The 20,262-nt window shown below is 46.2% G+C and overlaps 1 long non-coding RNA gene across 1 annotated transcript in view; it reads left to right on the top strand.

Annotated features, from left to right (window-relative positions):
• LOC142768609 (uncharacterized) overlaps window positions 1-20,262 on the top strand; it is a 90,702-nt gene that overhangs the window by 30,764 nt on the left and 39,676 nt on the right. The window contains exon 3 of the long non-coding RNA XR_012885357.1: window positions 5,539-5,634. This is a non-coding gene — a long non-coding RNA (uncharacterized LOC142768609). The remainder of the gene's footprint in view (window positions 1-5,538; window positions 5,635-20,262) is intronic.

Here is a 20,262-nt window from a genome sequence, read left to right as displayed (position 1 = left end):
GCTAATAAATTAGTCTCTTCGGCGAACTACTCGGAGCCCGAATCAAGACTGCCATCTTCGTCGCTCATAGCAGCGTCATCGGACTCATCGCCAGCTTCAGCGTGGTCTCCCTCGTCATTTTCGTGGACCACGTCGTCTTCCGTCCCGTCCAAGGCGTTGGAGATCTCAGTCTTTTTGAAGCTGCGGACGATAATTTCTGGCGAAATCATGGACCATGCCTCGATTACCCACGAACAAAGGATCTCCACCGACGGCTTCTTTATCTTGCCCCCGGGAGTCATTGCGTGGTCGCCTTCGGCCATCCATTCCGAATACAGCCTCCGAACATTATCCTTGAACGGATTGTTCAAGGATACGTCAAGAGGCTGCAACATCGAAGTCAGACCGCCTGGAATGACAGCGAGGTCAGTCCGCAGCTCCTTCAGCTTCGCCCGAACGGAGTCGACCAGGTGACCACGGAAGCTGTCGACAACCAGCAGCGACGGGTAAAGAAGTGCTCCAGCGCGTCCTCCCCAAACAGTTTTTACCCAGTCGACCATAAGGTCGGCGGTCATCCACCCTTTCTCCTGTACACGCAAGTGTATTCCAGGGGGAAACTTGGCCTTCGGGAGGGCCTTCCGCTTAAAAATAATAAATGGGGGCAGTTTCCGCCCGTCCGCTCTTACGGAGAGCATGACGGTGCACCTCTGCTTCTCGGCACCCGTCGTTCTAATATGCACGCTCCGTACACCCTTCTTCTCCACCGTTGTGCTTGGCGGCATGTCGAAGTTGAGCGGAATTTGATCCGCGTTTCCAATTTGTGAGAGCAGGAAGTTCTTTTGCTCCCGAATCCTAATCACAAATCGATGAAACTCGATGACCTTATCATCGTACGCCGAAGGTAGCCGTTGACACAGAGTCGTCCGTTTCCTGAGCGAGAGTCCACTTCGGCGCATGAACTGTGTGGCCCACCCGTTGCTCGCGCGGAAATCTCGTGCCGGGATGCTTTCCTTCCGGGCAATTATGCGCGCCTGATTTCTCAGCAACTCGATCCAAACGGCACACCCGTCCGCGCGTAGACTCTTGATGTATTCGAGTAGTGCCGCCTCAACCTGTGGGTACTTTCCAGTCTTAGGCCCACGGAAGGCCTTGCGTGACTTGTTCGTGGCTTTAGGCTGTTCTTGCTGCCGTCGCCAGTAGCGCACACAGAACTCGTCCACGCCGAAGTGCCTGCCGGCGGCCCTGTTGCCGTGTTCTAGAGCATGGTCGATGACCTTTAGCTTGAAATTAGCTGTATAGCTCTTGTATCGGCTCATCACGTAGCTGCAGAAAGGACAATGCTAGCCACGGATCACAACTGCGCTACCTCAGAACACCGCACCACAGACCGCACTACTAACACTAGCGCCGTGCCACAGAACGCCGTCACACGCCGTGCCACAAGTGCTACTACGCAACTTGTGGCCTGGTTTGGATTAGAGCTCCGTTCTAGCAAGTTAGTTATTGTTTCTCTTCCCTTTTGAAACAGGGCACGCGTATCACACGCCACAGGAATAAAAGTAAATAAATAAATAACTGGTCTATTCGTCCACTGGCCAGGCGTCAGTTTCCTTAATGCGCGTCAGAATTTCCTCAAACGCTCAAACACACACACAAGCAAGCGCCCAATAGTTCGGTGTAAGTCGAGCCGAGCCAAGGCTAGCCGTCTTCCGCACCTGCTCTATGGAGGAAAGAAAAACATGACCTGCTCCACTTTCCTTCCTCCGTGACCTGCTCCATTCACGTGGTTTAAAGTTATCTGACAACGGCACTTGGATGTTTACTCTGATAACGGCACATGTTGGATCACTTTAGTTTGCCCCCGACTCATCGAAATCGAGTGACGGGTTGCGGGTGCGCGGGGTTTAAGAAGAGAAGGGTGTGTGGGGCGTTTCCCTGGCCGATGTGTTTTCTCGGCCCCTCTGTTAAGCTGGTCCCAGCGTAGCAGGAGAGTCTTCGTGGAATTTACCCGGTTTCAATGGGTTTGATCAGCATGCATGATGCATAAGAGATGGCGCTACGCTAATGGGTGCTAATATCATCATTGCTCAAAGCAGCAGACGACATCTGCTGCTGCGATTTTTGGGGCGCGATAATTACGCGAGGAAAAAAATCGCATTTTTGTTGGCCGATGTTGGCAGTGCGAGGATTACGCGAGTGCGAAGATTATGCGAGTAAATACGGTAGTTCTGTCTACTAGTGCCGGTGACAGCGCAGTAAAGCCAGGTAACGTCGTGCACGGCAATAGTGACGTGAGTACGTCAGATTTTAGAGGCGGAAAATTCGAAGTGCGCTAACCCAATGCGGGCCACTAAAACGCGACTTTCTTTCAAAATAAGCAGTTCTTTGATGCCAATGTAACGCTACAAGGCTTGGGGACCGCTATTTCAACAATCAACGCCGACATTGTAGTTGCATTTAGTTTTTCTTCAAGCGTGACCTTGATTGATTGACTGATTGGTATGTGGGGTTTAACCTCCCAAAACAACCATAAGATTATTAGAGGTGCCGTAGTGGAGAGCTCCGGAAATTTCGACAACCTGGGGTTCTTTAATTTGCACACAAATCTGAGCACACGGCCTATAACATCTCAAAGCTAGCATCTTATGTGGCGGCTACCGGTATGTATGCTAATGTTTTCACTCTACAATTATCTGGCCACCACTCAATTTCGCCGCTCCTGTCGCCTCTCCGGTGATTCGAAGAGTGCTCAGTAGATGACACCGCCACCCAAGGCGTAGGTTTTGGATAGCCCACGCGCTCGCCTCTTCGCGACTACGTTCAATTCGCTCTTGTCACTTTGTTGGCATGGCAGCACGTGACAGGTACGTGCAAGGAGTGTTACGCATGGGTTACGATATCGTTCCCAGCCTTTCACCTGCCTGCTCTCAACACTATTAAAAAACATCTGATAGCTCCTCGTCGGCCATTCATGAGCGTTGGGTATTTTACTCGCGGCAGCAGCGAGTATGGCACAAAATGACACGAGGTTAGCGTGCCGATCGACGACTTGGCCAACAATGTGCAGTGCCGTCCACGGAACGTGCCCGGCAACGCTGCCTTTGACGTACACGTGATGCGCGAGTTCATTAACAAGCCTTTTTACAGAAATACTCTCGTTAAAAAAGTCCCTGTGTACTTAGAAGCAAGCTTATCTGACATCATTCAGTTTTTGGATATGGTGGTGGTTTTCTAGAGTGAAGCTCCACAAGACTTGGGCCTATTCATCCCTTGCATGTGTGCACGTGACCGCCTATAATTCTCCTTTGCTAACTGCCCAATACTTTGCCCTTGCAAACACCCAACTACCACCCATCAATGATCCACCACTTCACCGACCATACAGCGAATACTGTTGAGAATTAGCCAATATTAAACGCAAGGCGGCCGTATTGTATCAAGGTGCATATTAGAGAACCACAAATTGCCCCACTGCGTTCACCCTTTGATTTTATGTGACCGCCTATTACTCTACCTTTGCAAACTTCCCACTACTTCATCCTTGCAAACATCCCACGGTGCCCCATCACCAATCTGCCACTTCACTGACCATAAAGTCATTTCAAAGAATGGGGAACAGAAACGACATATAGCTATCACTTATGAATAATAAAGTTCCTTGTAAATATATATACTGTGTTCGTCACATCATTTATGATGATGTGGGCGATATTCAGGATTGATTCAGGATTTAGAGACGAAACCCTCTAGTGTTTCGCCCCACTGATCATCATTCACTCCATGAATAACTATGATTTTTATGTACACAATACTATATGCTCTTTTTTGTCAATTGTGTCAATGTAACCCTCCGACCTGAAAATGGCTAGAGTAACTTTATGTGCCTCCTAATTACCATGTACTTTCCCAAAGAAAACACGTAGCCTTTGCGACGCCAGTTTTTGCATGAAGTGGGGCGAGCTTGGGAGAAATGGCAGTGTGCTAGTTTTATATATCTAAGCGTAAGTTATCTTAAATACCAAAAATATAAATATTTGTGTCACTACAGACAAATGCCTATTCATAATGCACCACGTCACAAACACTAGTCAAAGTGGCTACATTTGCAATGGCATGTTTCCTCAGTGGGGTAAAGGTGTTATTAGTGATGCGCCAAGGTCACACATAAAGTAAACGCCGTCAAGGAAGACGAGAATGTTTCTTCCGTAAAAAAGTATTGATTCATCTGGAAAATTAGGATCTTTCACGAAATGACTTATTATGCAAGAAAAATTACACAGGTATAAAGTGATAAAGAGAAATAGGAACGCACCTAACGTAATAAAATTATTAATTTCGAGAGAAACTTGCTTTGCCTAATTATTAACGAATGATATGGTGTTCATAAACCAAAAAAAGAACAAATCTCTGCTGTTTGTTTAGCTGTGTCAAAGGCAAACCTAAACGCCATGGAGTGCTACATAACGCGTGGCAATACAGTACTCGCGGTCGCTCGCTTCTGAGTGGCAGAAGCAATCAGTACCACACAGCGAAAATCGCTCACCAAAGTCATTCAAAACTTACGTGCTCGCATTCAGAATAACTTTGTACAAGGCAATTTTTCAATGTGATTCTTCCTGAATCATTCCATAGCAAAATGAAGAACATTCACCAAAGCGGTAAATAAATAGGAGCAACTTAAATGGTCACTAAGGGTCAAAATTAAGTCGACGTGGATTGTTGGCATAGGGGTCCGTAATTCTAGTTGTCTTACTTTTGTGCCAAGAAAAGGCTTATTTTGAAATAAAATGACGTTTTAGTGGCCCGCATCGGTTTAGCACACTTCAAATTTCTTGCCTCATGATGCTGACCTACTCACGTCACGGTTGCCGTGCGCAACGTTGCATGGCTATACTGCGCAGTCGCCGGCGCTAGTACACAGAGAGAAAGCAGCGGGAGCCACAGCAGAAAAAACGGTCATTGATCAATTTTCTGCCATGGGGACCGAGATGACAGACGTCTTTTGGTTCAACTGTGCTCCACTAGATGGCACGGCCAGTCCGTCTTCAACCTGCAAAACTTGAATTTTTGAACCACTTGCGTGATTCCCTATAGCAACGTCCGGCGATTATTTTTTAGTGAATAAAGTAGAAATGAGAAACCAGCATTTTATTGCGTCGCTTGATGCATGAAAAGTTCTTTATTTAGTGTAGCACATCAATTACTAGCCAATAATATAAGGCGAATTGTCTGATGTGAAAGTCCTACTGTGTGGCGAACATAGTCCTGTCAATTTATCTAAATTTCTTGATCAATATAGCACGGCTGTTAATATTATTGCCACTTTTGACGTTGTTATAGATTGAGCTTTCACTCTGACGTAAATTGTAGTTTGACGTTAGTGCTCCTTTAAGGAGCAAGCTTCTAAGACTAAATACCGCACTCTGACTCATTCAACCTTCTCCCAGACTTTTACTGTATATTTCAGAAGCGTATTGCCTTCATTTACGCACGATACCTCACTTTAGGGTTTCTCCAACAAGATTATTTGAGAAGCGGCATGTTAAATTTTGTTTTCAGCCTCTGGAAAAACATGTCTCGGTGTACAAGCATCCTGTCCCACTGGTCAGCGCTCGACCTGCCATTTAGACGGTGAAGTGTGCGCGTGCTATTGTGGTAAGTGTTCATCTAACTTCTTCAAGAGAATCCCGTAGCCTGATTTTGAAGCACTTTGCTAGAAACTTTCCCCAATACGAGGAGGAGCTGTGAAATGCTTTCTAGTTTTTCGTCATTTTTACCTTAGAGTCATATTAGTTCGAGCATTTTGATGCATGACATGGAGTCATATTAGTTCGAGCGTTTAGATGCATGACATTGAAATATTTCTTAAATGTTATAGCACAAGGGCAGAGTACTTTTTTTACACGTTCCATAGAGACATGTGCCAAATGTATTACAACCAACCGTGAGAACTGCTCGCTATGATTCCAAAATATGGAGTAGAAGTTATATTGTTTTTAAAGTAAGCACATATACGAAAAAGGACCATAATCTCTGACTCGATCTCGTGTAATCTGTGTGCCGCGGCAATTGTGAAGAAATAAATAGTATGGCACGTCCCAAGTAAGGGCTAAGTCATGTGAAGTAGCAAATTTTTTGGCTATGGAAAAATTAAACAAACCAGCCGTAAAGACCGAACCCTCCACGGCAGGTTTCCGAAACGAGGCAATTAGGTGCGGTTCAGAAACATATCAGGAAGACGCAAAGAAAACAAGGTAAGTTGGGTATGCTACCATAGAGCTACACCAGTGAATTGAACGACCTTGGAAATGTACCAAGTAGGTATGTGAGGCCAGGCGAGGTCCCACTATAGGAGCTATAGTATTACGCTTCATGTAGGCGCATATAATTCATGTTTGGGGAGAAATGAAATACCACATTTGTCTTGGTGAAGAGCGGGAGATATGTATGTTTTTCTTATATATTTTTATTTATTAACACCCGTTTCTGCAGGGCGCGATGTGGGAACTGGCTATTTCGAACTTGTGCATTATTTATTAGAGCAGATGCTGAGCAGATCTTTATTAGAGCAGATGCTGTGAATTTTACGTGCAATAGGCGAGTCGAAGTTTTTGAACTAAAAAAATTCAAATTTGCAAACATCCTTAGATGTCATTGACACATTTGACACATTGCTACCAAATAGCTGGGTAGCTGAGAATCTGTAGGGCTAAGACTCGGGAAACAGCGCAGCTGGTGGCGTTCCCCTCTAGAAGAAAGTAACTTTTTTTCCCACCGCTCATAAAAGTATATAATATATAGCTATCCTTTGCTTCACTCTTTTTGTTCCGTCTTGTGCACATGCTGTCTTTCTCATCACTCCTCCTGGGGCTCACTTTCCTTTCGCACTCATTCATAAACTATACTACTAACGGTTATACTATACTTTCTTTTTCTCATTTTCGCTTTAATGTCTCTTCAATTGTGCACTCTCTCTCTCTTCCTCTTTCTGTCACGTTCTCTGTCATTTCTCCGCTCAATGTTTTATATATACTTATTTCACTGTTTTCCTTTTTTTGTAACTTCTCCTTGCTATCTGTTTATTTTTCTTTCTCGTTGTACTCATTCTCCGCACATGCAATTTATTACGTAGATGGCGGACAAATTGGCCCCTCTATACCTTCCTCTTTTCATGGGCGAAGCTTCTTGAAGCGGCACCCGTTCATCCCTCGTCGTAGAACGTAACATGTCTTACGCTTTGACCTTCAAGGTGGTGCCGTTGGGAGATTTCTCCTGTGCTGTGTTGGACAATAATTTGTTCGCCGCGTGTTCGTTACTAAAAGCCGAATGCTCCTGTCTCTCATTCCTCATTAGCAGCCATTGGCATGTAAATTGAGCACTATCTGACAAGAAAGGGTTGCTACGTTATACTCGCTGGGTGTAACCTCCTTACTTTTAGAAAGATTTAGCCAGCGTTGGGCCGCAGTGCCATGAATACAGTGAACTAGTATATACCATAAACTCGAGGTGGTTAAAGGTAAGAAGTAGACCCGAAGCGCAAGCCATACGAAAGTGTGCGTGCGCCACCTCTCGTTCAGTCCTTGGAATGTCCGCCGGATGGCGGTGCTTCTATATGGAGAAAATATGATAAAAAGATGACAGATGGTGGTACTTGGAGTGTTGAATAGATGGACGAACGGACACACAGATAGATGCATGGATGAACGCATGAATAGACGCAGGGGCGGATGCAGGGACGAACACAGGGACGGACGCATAAACAGACGCACGCACGGACGGGTGGATGGACGCATGGACGGTCACACAGACGGACGCATGGATGGACGGAAGCAAAAACGACTGGACGGACGAATGCTTCGCCCCACTCTTTATCATTCACTCCGTGGATATGCTGCCGTTTTTTTAACCATCTCGTTATTGCCACACTCATTCCCCAAGTTTTATTGTCGACCTGTTCCACAGCAAATCTGAGCGTCTACCGCGCCTGCAGTCTTCGGGAAGTTTCATAACTGTAGTGCAAAAAATTTGTTAGGATTATGAGCACAACGCGAACAGTACAGACCATTCTACAGCCTACGTGGCCGGGAGCGATAACGCTGGAATATTCGACGCGTATTTATAGGCGTCAACGTGCTTCAGCGTAGGTCAGTTGATCGAGGGCTGACGCTCTTCGCCGCTATCAGTTTCAGTTTGTATTGCCATAGTGTCACCTTCCATTCCCCAGCCACAAGCTGGGCTACATATAGAGCTGGAGGTGTTAGTGAAGGTCTTCCCGCTTCATATATCGTATGCCCATCTGAAGCTGTTAACGCAGCCCACTTCATTAAGCCAAACACCCGCAGTGACAGTTGAACCAGCAACAAACTCAGGGAACTGCCCCCTTCCACCCTCCGATTGGGACTCTTACCAGACAACAAAGCCAACCACCAAAATGACAACACTTATGCAGTCTACATCCCTCCTGCTTCACCAGCCGAAAGAGTCACCAATATTGTGTGGGTACGAGAACCCGTTCTTTTGGTTAAAAGCTTACGACCGGGTTGCCGTCGTCAACCATTGGAACAATAAAGACATGCTCGGGCATGTGTATATCACCTTATAAGGCGCTGCCAAAATGTGGTTCGAGAACCAAGAACTGAAAATAATATTACGGGACGTTTTCGAAACCAGGTTTTTGGCTATCTTCACCAGCGTCGTCTGCAAAGAAAAATCCTACATTCTTGAAATTCACGCTTAAGTACCTAACGAAAGCTTCCTGCTGACCAAGGAAGAAGTGAATGTGCTTTTCTACAAGCACACCCCAAAATGTCTGGAGACAAGAGAGTTCGCCTCTTCATGCGAGGAGTCAAACAAAAAATTTCTCGGGGCTGATGTGGAAACCACCGAAAATTTGTCTAGAAAGCGAGCAATATCGAGAAGACCCTAGACATCAGCAAACACCAGGGCAATTGCCATTTGGTGCAACAGTTCATCGATATTCAAGGGCTCTGCTCCGCTGATCTGCGTGAAACAATAAGAGCAATTGCGCAAGAAGAGCTGCAAAAATTCCTAACTACATCACCAAATCAAGAGCTTTTTGCTGGCGTCTTGCACCACGAAATTTAGCAATCCCTGTGAGTTCTTCAGCAAGAACAGGGGCAGTTGCAGTCCTTTCTTTAGTTATTTTTTGCAGTTTTCTGAAGAGGAGATGCTTAAACTAACTGATTTCTCTGTAAGTTACGTCTCGATCGGCCCAAATAAAATGAACATATTTGTTGGAAATTTAGTTAAAAAACGCACAACACGTAGTGTGAAAGTGTCATTCTATAAAAGCAGCTTTACCTTAAACATGGCATACGGACACAAGGAGCATACGTTGAACCCAGAATGCGAAAAGTATGAACCATCGCGAGTAAGACAAGTCGTATCATTTGTTACGACAGTGCGCATAGTTTCCTTACAGAACTTGACGACCAAACAGGACTGGAGTTCAGAGTGCAAAGAGGATTAAAGCGATGATAAGTTTTTCGAAAAGCAACGTCGCCGGAAACAGTTTTTCGGCAAGCTCGCTTGTCTTAGTCAGGGCAAGAGCGTTTCCTCGATGAAGAAATGCTCACTTGTTAAAACTTCAGCTCTATCAACATTATCTGTGTTATTTTAGAAGCATTTTGTTCACCACGTGTATTTCAGCGAAAATATTTGAAGTGGACACGCGGCTACAAAAATTAATAAGCAAGAAGCAGCCTATAATTACTTGCCATCGTCTCAACTACCCGCAAAAGTAAAAGAAAATGAATCGGAGCTGGTACTTCTCTGATTAGTATGTAAAAACGCGCAATTTTGAGTTGGTAATTTGGTACGCGTTAGCGAAATAACATTCTGGCATACTTTTTCAGTGGATTGCATTAGTCATTTATTCGGTCGTTTTTAGTTGCAGGTATCGATATAACTACAAATGTGTATTCTGGCTCGCAGGATGTTTACTGCTACATTGTCGCTTGTGCGAAAAAGTACTCAATATTCACTCGTGTGCGTGGATATCTACCAAACAAGACATGTAAATCATGTGTTATTGTTGACCAGTAGCATGTGCTAGAAACGACTATCAAAGGAAAGAAAACTCTCGGCAGCAACAGCTGACGAATTGTGGCTGCTCCTCCAGTCAACTTGAAATTTTTCAGAGTTAGTATGCAGTTGCTTGAAAAAAAATGTGCTCTTGCTAATATCTGCACGTCATTCAGTGCCCGGAAGCCGTACGTCACTGTCAAAATAAGACGCAATTGTTATTTTGATAGAATACTGTGTCAATCTTGACTGTGCGACTTGTACACATGAAGTATAACGGCGAGTTTTTCGTATAAATATTCGTTTTACAACCAAGTAAGTACATTCTGGCGTGGCATAGTGGGGAGCGTACTAGGTTAGAGATCGGGAGTTAGCGGGTTCAAATCCTGTCAAGCGGCGTTTTATTTTTTTTCAATTTTAATTTTTTAATTTTTATTATGAATGCGCGTTTTTTACTTACATAATATTTATGGCATTTGGGCACCCCCATTCTATCCCTGGGATGCCATTTTGCGCAAAGTACTGGGACGCTGCCGCTCCAGTGTCCACGTACTCGGCGCTGGGAGGCGCTGGTACCATCGCCATACTGGGCCCATAATCAGGCATGGCACTGGACGTTGGTACCGAGTGGCGCTGGTTTTCGCAATAGGGTTAAGATGCCCCACAACTCCTACAAGCGTGCATGTTCTTTGAAAGTGAAACTAGCGCTGAGTTTCCGGGGACTGACAAGCTTGTTCAGCGAAACCACACTTGAAGCGTGGGCCGCTTCGCTACTTGTGCGAGAAAACATCCTCATCCTCAGACTATCACGCAGAGAATATGGCTGAAGCTTGAAACAGACGACCATGGCGATTGATTTTGTCACAGTTGCTTCAGGGGTGCTATCTAGAAGTGCCAATGTACGCATTGCATCGGCTGCTAACCCACACGTTGCGAGAACGAATCCCGTCTGCGGTGGCCACTAATTTGGTATTGGTGAAAATGCTTAAGGCCTGTGGGCTTAGATTTAGGTGCATGTCAAAGAATGCCGGGTCTTCGAGTTTTCCGGAGCACTACATTACGCCGTGTATCATAATTATATGGTGGTGTTGGGGCTATAAACCTTACTAAATATTGTTACGGGGAATAAAGTATACACGATGAATTTACTGCCGAGCAAAGGCGCGCAACGCTGCTGCAGTCCGAGCACGTTCCCATCAGCTGTTCGTCGTCGTCATCCTCCGACATCTACTTAGCCCGTGACATTACCCGCCGGCGGCAGAAGCATCGTCCCGGTGCGATCAATTCTCGAGGCGTGAGAAGTATGGTTTAAATCGGGAGACGTGCAATATATTTGTCGGGACTGAAGCTGGTACTGACGTGGTATCGAGTGGAGCTATCTCATAGATCACGCTGGTGGCCTTGCGTATGACGCGGTAGGGGCCAACGTAACGGGACATTAGTTTTTCGCAGAGACCAACACGATGTGGTGGTAACCACAGCTAGACGAGTGACCCCGGGGAGTACTGTACGTCACGGTGCCAGCGATTGTAAGCAGTCTTTTGGTTAAGCTGCGAGGCCCATAAACGATCCCGGGCGACTTGGCGGGCGATATCAGCTCGGGCCAGGGTATCACGAGCATAAGCAGTCGATGAGGGGGCGTCAGATTGGAGCATAGTATCCATGGGCAATATGCGGGTCATTACCAAACAGTTGCTCTTCTTATCCGTTGCTTTTCTTATCCGTTATGTTGCTCTTCTTATCCGTTCGGACCTAAAATTTGCTGTGATTACAGGCCCAGCCGACACCGAGTCTGTTTGGTGCAAGATTTGCCTCGAAAAATGTGCGATTGTCGTTTGCATTTTCTATCGGCCTCCTGCCTCGAGTATTGAAACATTACAGATTCTTAATAACTTCATGTACGAGCGCAATTTTAGTGCGTCGAACATCATTTGCATGGGCGATTTTAACGCCCCAGGTATTCACTGGCCTTCCTTTCCGTGTGATGGTCGCGAAAGTAATCTTTGCAAGGAACTTATAGACTTTACAGTATCTTTCGATTTAACTCAAATTGTTCATGGTGCCACCAGGTTGAATGCTGTTCTCGATCTCGTATTTTTAAGCTCCGACCTTTCGGATAAAGGCTTTGACCATGAAATAATTGATGGCCTGTCTGACCATCAGGCTGTTCTTGTTTCCCTCGCATGCGTAATCAATAAACCGCGATATGTTTTCACTTCGTTTCCTGACTTTGAACGTGCGGATGACCTTTCTATTTTAGACGCTTTGGCGGATGCGTACGATGACTTTGTGCTACTCAGCGCTTCAGGAAACATTGATGCACTAACTACCACTTTTGAAAATCTAGTAAAATCATGCATTTCAGAGTTTATCCATACAAAGACTAAAAAGAAAAAATGCCGCCATATCCACGAAGTGAATGATGATGAGTGGGCGAAGCTCCGGAGGTAAACCTGGTAAACCATGAATCCTCCGTACATTTTGCCCACTCGATTTTATTGCAACGCTCCCCCTACCGTACGTCGCCGCACTATATCGAACGATGACACGCGCCATATGTGGCATCATTCCTATTTTATAACACCTCGCATCTTTCATAATCAACTACACGTACCGCCGTCTAGTTTATAACATCTTGCATCTTTTGGACGGATGGACGGACGGACGGACGGGCGGACGGATGAACGCATGGATGGACGGACGGACGGACGGACGGGCGGGCGGACGGACGGACGGATGAATGGATGGACGGATGGATGGATGGATGGATGGACGGACGGACGGACGGACGGACGGACGGATGGATGGATGGATGGATGGATGGATGGATGGATGGATGGATGGATGGATGGATGGATGGATGGATGGATGGATGAATGGATGGATGGACGGACGGATGGACGGATGGACGGATGGATATGGCTGTACCCTTTAGATCGGGCGGTGGCTAGCGTAATACTTAGAACTGAACGAGAGGTGGCTACATACAGGGGACGCACAGCCCACGCCTTAAGGAGCTTCGCTCCTAAAACACTGATGTTCCCTGGATGACTCGCGATCTTTTACACTTATCTCGTAAAGTCAGAAGACTTCGGCGCTGCAAATCATCGAGCAATCCAGAAAGCATTATCAGGTTTACTGAGGCCAAGAGGGAACTTCGAGAGCAGCAAAATATAGCTAAAGATTTCTTTTTTCGTGTTCAACTTCAAAGTTTACTATCCGACAATCCCCGCAAGTTCTGGCGCTCGGTCCTGCCTCGCGATGCTTCTTGTAATTCTTTCAAAATAAACGATAGAATCATTGATGATCCGACGGAAATTTCGAACAATTTTAACTCGTTCTTTCAGTCTGTCTTTACAGTCGACAATCTGGTTGTTCCTTCTTTTTCCACCTTGAATCCAACGTCTCCAATCAGTGATGTAGTGATCACTGAAGAGGGCGTGTTAAATCTCGTACTTAATTTGGACACTAAAAAGTGTAATGGACCCGATGGTATCCCTAACATGTTTCTCGTTCGCTACTCCCTTTGGACCTCTCAGTACCTTACAATAATTTTCAATAAATCTGTAAAATCTGGAACCGTTCCCAGATCTTCGAAAAATGGCAAAATAGTACCTTTACATACATCTGGTGACAAGCAAGTTTTCAGCAATTACAGGCCCATCTCTCTTACCCCTCATTCCTGCAAGCTATTAGAGCATATATATACAAACATAATATTGCATTTCTCGAATCTAACAATTTGTTGTCTAGCTTCCAACATGGATTCAGACGAAGTTATAGTACTGTTACGCAGCTAACCAAATTCGTGCACGACATTTCTAGCAATATGGACATTGGTAATCAGGTTGACGCACTATTCATCGACTTTTCGAAAGCGTTCGGCACTGTACTTCACTCTAAATTACTATGCAAATTAAATGCCATTTTAAACAACCCGCAACTAGTTACCTGGATTTCTAATTTTCTTTCTGAGCGCTCACAATACGTTTGTTATACCTCAACTGACTCCGACATTGTTTGTGTTAGTTCAGGCGTTACACAAGGTTCTGTACTTGGCCCGTTACTGTTTCTACTGTACATAAACGATTTGCCTAATAACGTCACCTGTAAAATTCGTCTGTACGCGGATGATTGTGTTTTGTATGAACCCATCGACTGTCCTGGAGCCCATTATCGTCTAAATGACTCATTTACTAAATTTTGTGAATGGTGTGCAACCTGGCAAATGAGTATAAATTTTAACAAATCTGTGCTCATGTCTTTCATGAATAGTAAGTCCCCTTCCTGCTTCACCTACTCGTTTAACGGATCCACCTTAAAAAAAGTAACAGAATACAAATATCTTGGTGTTGTTCTTTCTACCAATTTATCTTGGTCTCAGCATATTAACTTTATCTGCACAAAATCTTTAAAATAGTTAGGTTATTTAAGACGAACACTGTCCCAATTCCCCAAAAGCACTAAATTACTAATGAAAAAACACTTATTCGTCCTATACTTGACTACGCATGCCCCGTATGGAATCCACACAAGCAGGGTGAAATCGATAGAATTGAGGCCATTCAAAAAAAAGCTATCAGATTTATTTGTAACCGCTATGATCGCTACTTTTCACCTTCCCTTGCCCTGTCTTCTCTTGAACTAACCACATTACGCATGCGCCGTCTAAAGGATTCTATGAAACTGCTTTACTGTTTTATTAACTCAGTCTATCGCATGTCCCACAATACCTACATCTCATTTACCTCGCCGTCCACAACTAGAAGTAATCACCACCTTAATATCAAGCCTTACCATTGTCGTACTAACACATTCAAATTTAGTTTTTTTCCTTTCACTGCCGAAATGTCGAATCAACTGTCCAGTGATATTCGCTCCCTTCCGCTGGAAAATTTTTTACTTGCCCTTGCTGATTTGCGTTAAGTGTTCTTTTGTTTTATTGCTCTGTTGATCTGTTTGTTTGTTATTTGCTCACTCCTGCCTAGCCCCAAATTGGGAGCTGCAGTATGTATAAAAAAGAAAAAGAAAAAAGTACGTAAAAACGTGAGAAGCCAGCTGTATCAAGACGCAAACTGTTGTATGCGAAGGTAACGAAGAGTAAGTGGATGTCCCAATCTTTGTGATCCTTGGAGACGTACATCGCTAACATATTCGACAGGGTACGGTTAAGGCGCTCCGCGGGGCCGTTGGTTTTTGGGTGGTACGCTGTAGTGAACTTGTGGTGGGTAGAGCAGGATCGCAGGAGCTCATCGACTACTTTAGATAGAAAACAGTGGCCGCGGTCGGTGATCAACTGACGAGGAGCACCATGACGCAGAATGATGTCATGAAGAAGGACATCGGCTACATCAGTAGCGCAGCTAGTGGGGAGGGCGCGTGTAACGACATACCGAGTTGCGTAGTCGGTAGCAATAGCAATTTACTTATTCCCGGTGGCCGACACGGGAAAGGTCCTAGAAGATCGAGGCCGCCTGGGAAAAATGGCTCATCTGGAACTTAGATGAGCTGGAGTGTACCAGCAGGTCCCAGAGCAGGTGTCTTGCGGCACTGGCAGAGGTCGCATGCCACTATGTACTGTCGCACAGAATGGTTGAGGCCAGGCCAAAGAATCGGCGGCGAACGCGGTCATACGTGCGTGACACCCCTAGGTGTCCAGCAGAGGGGGCATTATGAAGCTGGGCCAAATCGTCTGAGCGAAGATGCGCAGGAACATCGAGTAAAAGCTCAGCACCATCAGGGCGGGTGTTGTAGCGGTGCAAGATGTCGTTGTGAAGAACGAACAGTTGTGAGGAGGGGTCAGGGTGGGGAGAGTGCAGACCATTGATAATACCACGCAAAGAAGGGTCGCGGCGTTGTTCAGCAGCTATGTCGGTGAAGTCGGTAATTGAAAGAACGAGGGCCTCTCGTCCATCTTCCACCATGTCAGTGGGATCGACTGGGTAACAGGACAAGCAGTCGGCATCCTTGTAAAGTTGACCGGATTTATAGGATACGAAAAAAGTGTACTCTTGTAAGCGCAGTGCCCAGCGACCTAGGCGTCCCGTAGGGTCCTTGAGTGAGGAGAGCAGGAAAAGCGCATGGTGGTCCGTAATAACTGTGAATGGTCGGCCATACAGGTTCGGTCGGAATTTTGCAATGGCGCAGACCAGAGCTAAGCACTCGCGTTCTGTGATCGAATAATTTTGTTCCGAGCGCGACAACAGTCGGCTTGCGTACGTGACGACGCGGTGCATTCCTTGTTGCCACTACGCCAACACTGCGCCTATGCCGTGTCTACTGGCATCAGTACGAAGCTCCGTGGCAGCAGATGGGTCGAAGTGTGCTAGGACTGGTGGATTGGTGAGAATGTCAACGAGCGACGAGAAGGCGTTTCCTTGCTGTTGGCCCCAGGTGAACGCGACATCCGTTTTGAGGAGGCAGGTTAGAGGACGGGCTACTTCAGCAAACGTCTCGACAAAACGACGGAAATAGGAGCAAAGTCCCAGAAAACTTCGGACGTCTTTGGCTGAGCGGGGTGTGGGGAAGTCGCGAACTGCTCGGACTTTTGCAGGGTGTGATTGAACGCCCGCAGCGTCAACAAGATGGCCGAGTACGCAGATTTGGCGTTGCTCAAAGCAGCATTTGGACGAGTCAAGTTGCAACTTGGCACGTCGGAAAACATCAAGCACTGTCGACAGACGGGTAAGAACGTCGTTGAAGGTAGTGGAAAAAACAGGAACGTCATTAAGATAGCAGAGGCAGATGGTCCACTTCATGCCTTGAAGGAGAGAGTCCATCATGTCCTCAAAAGTCGCGGGAGCATTGCATAATCCAAAAGGCATCAACTTTAACTGATAAAGGCCATCAGGAGTCACGAAGGCCGTCTTCCTTCCGTCTTTGTCGTCCACAGCGATCCGCCAGTAGCCTGAGCGAAGGTCTATTGAAGAGAATTATTTGGCACCGTGTAAGCAATCGAGTGCATTGTCTATGCGCGGTAGGGGATAGACACCTTTCTTGGTAATATAGTAGAGATGGCGGTAATCAACACAGAATCTCCAGCTATTGACCTTCTTTTTAAAAGTACAACGGGTGAGCACCAGGGACTAGATGAGGGTTCGATTATGCCCTTATGAAGCATTTTATCGACTTCTCGCTGTATAATAGCACGCTCCTGGGCTGACACATGGTAAGGCCGTCGGCGAATGGGTCGAGCGTAGCCGGTGTCGATGTGATAGGTTACCACGGATGTCCGGCCCAAATTACGGTCGCCGAAGTCGAAGATGTCCTGATAAGAATCAAGCACACGGCAGTAAGCAGAGACTTGTTCAGAGGTGAGCTTGTCAAATAGCATTGGCTTGAAAAGGTCGGAACAGGAACGGGACAAGAGCGACGTTGATGAAAAATCGGGTGGCGAATTGGTGGTTAGGGCGGAAACTGTGTGGTCGACCAATGGTGTCAGATGCGCAAGTGACATGCCGCGAGGAATAACTTGCGCTGAGAAACCAAAATTGGGGACGGGAAATGGAGCTCGGTTGTACTTAACGGTAACCACCGTGTTGGGGAGTGCAACGTTACATGTCGTGGCCTAGTCAGAAATTGGGGCAGCAACATAATCACCATCGAGTACGGGATGATATGGCGAGAGTTGGACTTGGACTGCGGATTGCGGCGGAAGTCTGAGGAAATCGACAGAGCGTAGACGAGCTGGGCTGCTAGGGATGGTCTCTGAGAAGGATGGTAGATGAGCGCAGCGTGTGAAGTCAGAAAGTCGAGTCCAAGGATGAGGTCATGAGGGCAATTTTCCAGTACAGCAAACAGAACTGAAGTTTGATACTCAGAAATCGTTAATCGCGCAGTGCACATTCCAAGCACAGTACGAGTACTCCCATCCACTGTACGCATGGTAGATGCAATCGCAGGCGTGAGAACTTTTGGAAGCGGCGGCGGAGGTCGGAGCTCATCACAGATATTTGTGCACCGGTATCAGTAAGAGCACTTACAGGTAAACCATCAACGAGAATTGTAAGAAGGTTGCACCACAACGAACGGTTGTGGGGCTGACGGATCTTGTTGACATTGAGTAGCCTGGTCAGTCCTCGTGGTAGCTGCAATGCGCCGTCCTCTGCGAAGATCCAGCTCGTGTTGCTGTATAGCGAGTTATACCCCACACCTTCCACCAATGATGTTACGGGGAATAAAGTATACACGATGAATATACTGGCGAGCAAATGCGTACAACGCTGCTGCAGTCCGAGCACGTTCCCCTCAGCACTTCGTCGTCGTCATTTTGAGACAACTACTTAGCCCGTGACAATATTATTGACCAATGCATTGCTACTCTTATCTTTCAACAGTCACACCTAACTGTAGTCTTAACAACGTAGATTGATTGTCACCCTGACTACCAGCCAAGTCACAGAAAGTATTGGCATCAAAAACAGACGTCATTCCACAATTTCTGCCCAGTGCGAGCACTGAGAAAATCTTTCCAAACGTACACTTGTTACCGCTAGATACGCTTTCTTGCTTTAATTACGTCAGCGTGGAGGCTACAGTGTTCGTTGGTGTATTACACCACTTTTCTATTATATAACTCGTTTAGGTTGGAATATGTGTAATGCGTGTGACATATTTGCTTTATAATATTTTTTTTTCACTTGTCTGAGTATGTGTATCGACGAAAATCCACACAATATATATATATATATATATATATATATATATATATATATAAATATATATATATATATATATATATATATATATATATATATATATATATATATATATATATATATATATATATATATATATATATTGTACCGGAGCATAATGGCGCCAGCGTGAAAGAAGGTGATGACATCCATATGGCTCCTGCTTGCCGGGTGCCTGCCTGAACCAGCTTGTTGCGGCTGACGCTTCTTGAATAGTAACAAGTGTTTACACGTCAACACGCTCGTTATATCTAGTGGAGTTGCTGGCTAACGTTCTGGAGCTCTACAGCCGTAAGCTACCTTCTGGTTCGAGAATGACCCAGCGTGTCGATCCTCCACATGCTTTTTCCACGCCGCCGCCTGTCATGTGCCCTGGTGTACTTCGTCTGCGTGACCCACCAGTCTACAACGGCACTGAAGATCATGATGTCGAGGACTGGCAGGCAGAGTACGAGCATGCCAGCGCGATTAACATGTTAGATGACCCTGCGAAGCTGACTCACGTCATCTTTTTCATGACAGACTTGGCCAACCTATGGTTCACCAACCACCAAGCGGACATCCCCACATGGTCAGTTTTCAAGGAGACCAATAACTCGTTTTTCGGTCGTCCAGCTATGCACAAGCTTCGCTCTCAACTCGGCCTGCGGCGACTATTTCAGCGAAATGGTGAGAGCTTCACGAGCTACATTTAGGATGTGATCAGCCTCTGTATGCGAGTTCAAGCGAGGATGACGGAGGCTGACAGAATAAAGCGTGTGTTGAAAGGCATTGATGACGACGCTTTTTATACGCTTGTGGCCAAAGACCCACAGACCGTCATGGCCGTGATTCAGCTATGTCAAAGTTTCGATGAGCTGCGAAAGCAGCGAATTTCTACACGTCGCGCTAATACGCAAACAGCGGATTTTTCGGCTTAGGAGTGCCAAAGAAGTGGCCCCAACTACAGCGTGTTATTGCTTCCGATTCCACATTACACCTGGGAGGAAGTTGCTCGACAGCTCTCTCTTGTCGCCATCTTTAAAAAGACCCACACAGCACTGGACCACTCACTTCGCCGTGCTATTCAGACGCAAGTTGCTGAAGTGCTCCCTTCACCCGCGTCCCCAATATCAGTTGCTGCACTGCTGACTTATGCAGAAGCCGTCCGCCAACCTCCTGCCCAACCTCCACACCCTTCAAACAGTCCAGCCACCAACTACTACAGGTCACCAGTTGCGGTTTATCCTGTAAATCGGCCCTTTTAAACCACCTCGAGCACCTGTAAACTATTGGCGTACTCCGGATAACCGGCCCGTCTGCTACAACAGCGGTATTCCAGGACATGTCGCGCACTACTGTCGTTGCCGTGGATTCTATTTTAATGACGCTCAGCATTCCGGCAACATACCTTGGCAATCAGAATCGCATGCGACACCTGATGCACAAGACCCCCGCTCACGTCGACCAGACTTCAGCCGACGCCGATCTCCTTCACCCCGTGTTCGGTCTCCTTCCCCCATGCTTCGCCGTTCCAACCACGCCCAGGAGGAAAACTAACAGT

Source organism: Rhipicephalus microplus, chromosome 8 (genome assembly GCF_043290135.1).
Source record: "Rhipicephalus microplus isolate Deutch F79 chromosome 8, USDA_Rmic, whole genome shotgun sequence".
Lineage (NCBI taxonomy): Eukaryota > Metazoa > Arthropoda > Arachnida > Ixodida > Ixodidae > Rhipicephalus > Rhipicephalus microplus.
The sequence above is the reverse complement of the archived record's forward strand: the minus strand, read 5'-3'. Positions and strand labels throughout refer to the sequence as shown.